Source organism: Cajanus cajan, chromosome 10, assembly GCF_000230855.2.
Source record: "Cajanus cajan strain Asha chromosome 10, NIPB_CcT2T_4, whole genome shotgun sequence".
Classification (NCBI taxonomy): Eukaryota; Viridiplantae; Streptophyta; class Magnoliopsida; order Fabales; family Fabaceae; genus Cajanus; species Cajanus cajan.
In genome coordinates, this window is record NC_138526.1 from 19,950,444 (window position 1) to 19,957,897 (window position 7,454).

Consider the following 7,454-nt stretch of genomic DNA (forward strand, 5'->3'; position numbering starts at 1 on the left):
ATAGAAGCTTATCCCTTATAGCATCCAAAATCTCTTGGATTCAATCTCTTCCATCAAAACTGCATATCTCTCGTATAACTCCTACTATCTATTATGATAATATTTTCTCATGATCCAGTTTTACATGCTCAAACAAAACATATGGAGCTTGATATTTTCTTTGTTCGAGAAAAAAGTTATCAACAAGCATCTACAAGTTTTGAATGTTCTTGCCTCTGATCAGTATGTTAATATTTTAACCAAAACTCTTTATGGAAAAAAGATAGAAACTAGAAGGAAGGTTGAATAGTGTATATCAAAATCTAGCACGTTTTCAAGTTCGTAAAGTAGTATCGACAATAGACGAAGGGTTAGTAAGAGTAATCAATAAAAACAGTGTTTTTATACTGGTTCACCTCAACTACCGAGACTACATTTAGTTCTCAATCCAACTAGATTGAGTTCCACTAACTTTCAGCAAAGTTATATGTATTCTTTTACCAAGCCACTTCTGGCTCAAAACAAGTGTTCTTTGATTGGCTTCTTCAAGACACTACCCAAGTATTCTTTTACACACAAGTCTCTCTAGGCTCAATCCCAAGTATTTTTTTTTACAAACAAACCTCTCTCTAGGCTCAAATCCAAGTATTCTTTTACAAACAAGTCTCTCTAGACTCTACCTCATGATAATGGTTATGAAGGTATTAAGGTTGTAGTTATTTTATCTTCTAGACATGATTACAACAATTTGTTTGAGTACAAGAAAGCTCTAGAAGAAGATTTTCTAAGAGATGAGTTCAAATTGTTTATCTATATTTACACTTCTATACTCTATATGTGTTTCCTCTTCTTTTTGAGTTCTAGAGCTTCTTATATAGTAGCCTTGAAAGAGATGATCGTTACAACTTCTTGAGTCTAACTCATAAAACTGCTTCGTTTGATCTTTGGAGAGGGAAAGTATCCTTTGGTGTATTAAATATTTCAATTAATGTTTTTTTTACCTAAACGTACTCCTTATCTTTGATAGATCAAGTTACTTATTAGAGCATAGTAGCAAAGCGAAAACAACATGAAGCAAAGTTAGCGTGCAAGCGAGAATGCATTTCCTTTTCAATGCCTTTTCCGTGAAATCTAGGATCTTTGTCCTTTGTTATGCTACTCTTCATGCCTTTATACATTTTTAGTAGAATGTAAGCTTCAAGATAACAACTTTCAATCTATTAAGGTATAAAACATTCATTTGAACATTTAAACTCGTTAGTCATAATAAATAATGATCATTAGAAACAGTTGTATGCTTCATCTGATTAGCTTCATCTTACAAATGCTACTTCATCTTACTCAGTCTGAAATAACGACTTTCACAATGTATTTTCTTACTAAAAAATGTAATGTTTGTTATCATTAAAACTTATAAACCATAAGGGATCTAAAATCATCTTTTGACTTAACACTCTCTTTCTTACTCAATTCCTTTTTCTCAAATCCAAGCTTAGTGTAGCTGACTCTCTTAGTTCTTTCCCTCCCAAGCTTGTAGGGAAGTATTAGAGTAGTATTCTACTATGTACCTTTAGTTGTATTTTTTCTTTTTGATGTAATATTGTTAAGCTATCACTTTCATGACAGTTATCTTTGTAACATACTAGTTCTTTCTGTTGTAGTTGTGTTAGACCGTCACTTTCATGACAACTATCTTTTTAAGAATAGTCTTGTTTTTCTTTCATTCTATATATATATATATATATATATATATATATATATATATACCCTCACATATTGTAATTAATTACTTTCACTTTTCATCAATAATACTTTTTCTTTTCTCTCCTGTTCTCTGAAATCAAAATTAATAATTTGAAATTTTAAAAATTTGAATTGATTTATTCAATTACGATATTTAAAGAATGATAAATATTAAAATTAAAAATAATTCAAATTCTAACAAGCTCAAATTTATCGAATTTTTAAAATAATTTATCTAAACACACCATTGAATGATTTTAGAGGAAATAAATCCAAGGCCAACTGCTTTATTTTACAACCCACATGAAAATGACAAGAAAGGATTATCCTAAAAGAGATTTGAAGAACTTTTCTTTACACGAGTCTTTAAAATTTGCACGCTTAATTAATTCTTAAGCCAATATGCATAAGTCAATGATTTTGAGTAGAGTTGGTTATATGGAATTTGGTTTGCGGATTAGTTGGTTATTAACCATCATCTAGCCCTCATAAATATGGACTTATACATGTTAAACTGTATAGTCCTTGAGTTAAGCGGGTTTCGTTAATTTGCAGGTTCGCAGACCAACCTGTTTAACCCACTTAATATTTTTTAAAAACCATTAAATAATTATTTATTTACTAAAAATTGGGAAATAAAAGTGTAAAATCCCAATTATTTACTAATTCATGTTTGGTTGCGAGCTATGGAAAACATTTGTAGTGACAAGTTTATCTCAAGGATCAAACGACCAGCTAATAGAAAAGAAAGGAAAATGATCAGTGATTAATTTATTATGTTTAATTACTTGAGGTTCGCAAATTTAGTTTTATCAATCACCATTAGTAAGCTTCCATTTTTTTCAGCAAATATTTATGTCATAATATAAGAAAAATAAAAATTGATGACATAATATTTTAACTTTCTTAATAGTTTTCATTATTTTTTCTAGCATACGGGTTATGGATTGTGGGCCTGTGTAAACAAAAATGATCTGTAGACTGAACTCTAAAGCCATTGAAATGCTTCAATCCTTAATTTAGTTTGAGGGCAATTTATTGTTTGGGGAGTTTTAATACTAGGGAATACTTTGCATAATGGGAAGTAAGTAAATTATATAAGTGAATTTGATACCACAATATAACCAAAAACCTTAAGACATTAATAAATGATCTTTTTCACTTATATATTATTCAACTCTAACTGATGTAAGACTCACTTCATCCTTAAGGGAGAACATGACCATGTGGAAGAGATTCACACTTGAGAGGGAGTGTTAGAATTTAAGTGTGAAGTGAATTTCACATTAATTATAGTTAAACATATTAACTAATATATAAGTGAGAAAGATCCACCTATCTAATATCTTAAGATTTTATGTTATGTTATAGTATTAAGATCACTTATGTGATTTATTCATTACCTATTATGCGAAGTGTGTTCCCTAGTGTTAAAACTCTTTGACCCAATAAAAAGGATTTTAACCAATTCCATAATAATTCACTTAAGGTTTTTACTATGCTTTGTTGAATAAAGAAATGATGAAATCTCTTCTCTCAAGTCTCAACCACTAGTTAGCAGTCATTTTGGTAATAATTTTTTAGTAGTGTGTAAAACGCATTAGTTGAATTCAACACATTTAGTCTAAGATTTCTATTTGAGTTCCATAAGTTAAAGTTACATGATGTTTACCACTATATACGGTGGAACTTTCGAGCATGCATAAAATTAGTCGTTGGACTTAGACCTAACCAACATGTTTTTTATAAGGAGCACATGCATGCATGATGCATCATCTTGGACAAGTTTGTATTTGCGGCCGACAAACAAAGCCGCGATATATACAAGATGTGAAACACAAATGAATGGAGCCACTTTAACCAAAACATGAAAGAAAATCTCACGAGATTACAAAGTGTTTGGTTTATAAAAGAACATTCTCATTTTCGATCTAGATGCTGAAATTTGAGAACATTCACAAATCACTATTGTATTATTGCAGAAAACGACACTTGGACTTTAGGCTGCTATAACTTTGGCTATGCATTCAACGATGTAGATTCTTATACATAAAAAGTAAATCAACGTGTGGATAGTTATTGGCCTCCTAGGGATCTAAGAATTATTAGTTGTGTCACATGCCTAAACCATAGAAGAATGATGGCGGCTAATTATGAATATTGAGACAAACTTTGCACACTACTTTGTAGAAAAGTTGTTCGACATGGAAAAACAAAGATGGCATGTTTGGAGGATAAAATATTTATGAAGGAGAATATAATCTCACGCAAGTTATTTTCATTTTATTATGAATTCTTTGTGTGTTTACTGTTTAAGTATAAATACATCTGCATACATATAACATTTTGAAGTAATTTATGTGTTTCGCCACCATTTTATTATGAGTTCTTGGTGTTAATGTATGTGGTTAAATGATCATTTTTGCAATATTTTAAAAATTAAACAAGTCATTAAATCAGTCAGAGTATTAAGTTTAGTGAATCGAAAGTCAAGCAGATAATCACTAATTGAATCGATCTCTATTAAATTTCTTAAAAAATATTCATTTCACATATATTTTATACTTATAAATTTCAATAAAATTCATATCATACACTTAAAGAAATCTTAAAAAATTATTATAGCCAATATGATACTGATAAAGCAAGCAAATTATATACTGATTGAAATATATATATATATATATATATATATATATATATATATATATTTAAATTAAAAACATATTATATAACTATTTGAACCGTGTATTAAAATATAGTTACATTATGCTTTAATCAATGTACACTTTGAAGAAGAAATCCTAGGTTCGATTCTTCTTTATTGTAATTTTTAATGTATTATTTTACTCAACAAAACAGGTGAAAAGCATGCACCCAAAAACCCAGCGCAGACGCAGAGTTTCGTGAAGAGGGAATACCGAGTTAATAGCATTCTTCAAATAGACAAATATTCATCCCACCCGGCCCGTTAACACGTCCGGTACTGTATATAATAATAATAATAATATCTATTCATATATAAAAGATACTCCCTTTGATTTCTATATTTAATAAATTATTATATATTTTTATTATTAAAAAATAAAAAATTAAATTTTTTTTTTATCAAACTCAAGACTTGAATTTAAAATCTTGAGACTAAAGAACTAACCATAGTATTACTTGGACCAAATATTTTTATTATTTAATTTCAGTTTTTATTTTATTTTAATTGACGTAGGAAATGTCTTGACTACACTAGTCTATATTAATATATAAAGAAAATAACTCTTTTAATAACTGTCTAGGTCTTCACATTTGATAGACCATTATACCTTTTTATTATTAATAAAAAAAATATAAAAATATTTTTATCAAATTTAAGATTCAAATTCGAGATCTTGAGATTTGAGAATCAAATATAGCACTAATTAGATCAACAAATGTTGATTACTTAATAGAAACATTAAGTATCTTGACCCACTAGTAATATATAAATGAGATACCCCTTTTAATAATCACTTCTAATTTCTACATTTAGTAAATCATTATTATTAAAAAAATTTAAAAAATAATTAATCTTTTTAATAATTACTATTCTCTTTTAATTACTATCCACTATACTATTTTTATTATTTAACTTTCTTTGTTACTTAATCTCAATTTTAGTTTTATTTTAAAATTTTAAAATAATATATAAAAACATAGAGTACCTTAATTCCCCTAATATATAATATTAATCTCTATTCTTATTAATTAAAATTTGTAGTTAAATTGTTAGCTCCCCTTAATGAGTATTAATTGTATCCATTACAAATATTTTTTTACAAATCTTTTCAGTATATCTATACAATCAATAAAGCTAACATGTTTTTTTACGCATTCTATTAATTATTTTGACCTTTAACTTTTAAAATATTATATTTATATATATATATATATATATATATATATATATATTTTTAATTCTCTCTTTTATATACTTTTTCTTAAATTTATTTTTTAAACTTCTCACATTTTATAAATAACTATTCAAAATCCCTTAAATATATTTAACTTCAATTATTTTTATCATTTATTTATTTTTAATTAAATTTCATAAAAGCATGAAATATTTTTTTTCACGTTAATTAATTAAAATAGTAATAATGAACTAGAGTATATTTTAGGAGATTATTAATTAAAAAGAGTACTTCTAAGAGTGATTCTTTAACAAAGTCATTTTAAAAATATTTCCTAATCTCTTGTCTCTTTTAATATATTATTTTTTTATTTATAAGTTAAATTTTAATAAATTTTAAAAAATAATTATGATTAGTTAAATTACATCGTAAATTTTTTATCATAAATATATAATATAATTTATATATTAAAATATTTATTTATTATAAATTTTAATTATAACATAATTTATATACTAAAATATATAAATTTATTATAAATGTTAGTTATATAAAATAAACAACTATTTTATATACGAAAAAAATTAAAATAATAGTGTTAGACCAAAATACTAGTACTAGAATCTTGTTAGATATCTGTTAAGAGCTAGTTATCAGGAATTGTGTGTATGGTTGTACTGACCAATCTTATTTATAAAGAGAATACAATAAATGATAAAGATACTGATTTCTAATATTATGGAAACTAATCTAATCATATCCCTAATTGATAGTGAAAATAATAACCATAATATCTGTATCCACAATATCTGTAATATATCCACAATATCTGTAATATATCCATAATATCTGTAACACTCCCCCTCAAGCTGGAGCATATATATCATATGCACCAAGCTTGTTACAAATGTAATCAACCTGAGGCCCTTTAAGCGATTTTGTAAACACATCTGCTAACTGGTCACCGGAACGGTCAGAGGCGGCGACCGGAAGTGGCAGTTGGAGGCGGCGACTGGAGGCAGCTATCGAAAGCGGCAATCAGAGTCGGCGACCAGAGGTGGCGGTCGAAGGCGGCAGTCAGAGTCGGTGACCGGAAGCGGCAGTCGGAGGCGACGACTAGAGGCGGCTATCGAAAGAGGCAATCAGAGTGACGACTAGAAGCGGTGGTCGGAGGCGACGATCGGAGGCAGCGACTGAAGGAGATGGTCGGTGGTGCAACAACCAGAGGCAGCGGTCGGTGGTAGCAACTGGAGGCGGCGGTTAACGGTCGGTGACTGGAGGTTGCGATCGGTGCCGCAACGACCGGAGGTGGCTACCGAAAGCGCGGCGACTGGAGGTGGTGGTTGGCGGCGCAATGACCGGAGGTGGCAACGAGGACCTTTGCAAGTAGAGAGAAAAAAATATATTCTAAAGGAAAACCTAAGCTCTATCGGAAGAATAGAGAAAGCAGACATCAAAGAAGACTCAAAGCCTGTGATTGGTTCAGAAAATGAAGAAACCACAAGATCAGTGCCAGAAGAAGGGGAACCTGCAAAAGGGAAGCAAATTTCATCAAATTGAGCATAGCGAGACACATAAATCCTAAAAATGGTCGGATCTAAGCATTTGAATCCTTTGTGATGACTGCTATAGCCCAAAAATATGCAAGGAGAACTCCGAGGACTAAATTTATTTTTCATGTATGGGCGCAAGCATGGAAACACACGACAATTAAAAGGATGAAAATTAGCATATGTAGGCGCAGCTTGAAATAGAGGTGTGAATGGAATTTGACCAGATAGCACCTGAGAGGGGGACACGATTAATAATATACACTGCAAAACTGAAAGCATCAACCTAATAGCTGGT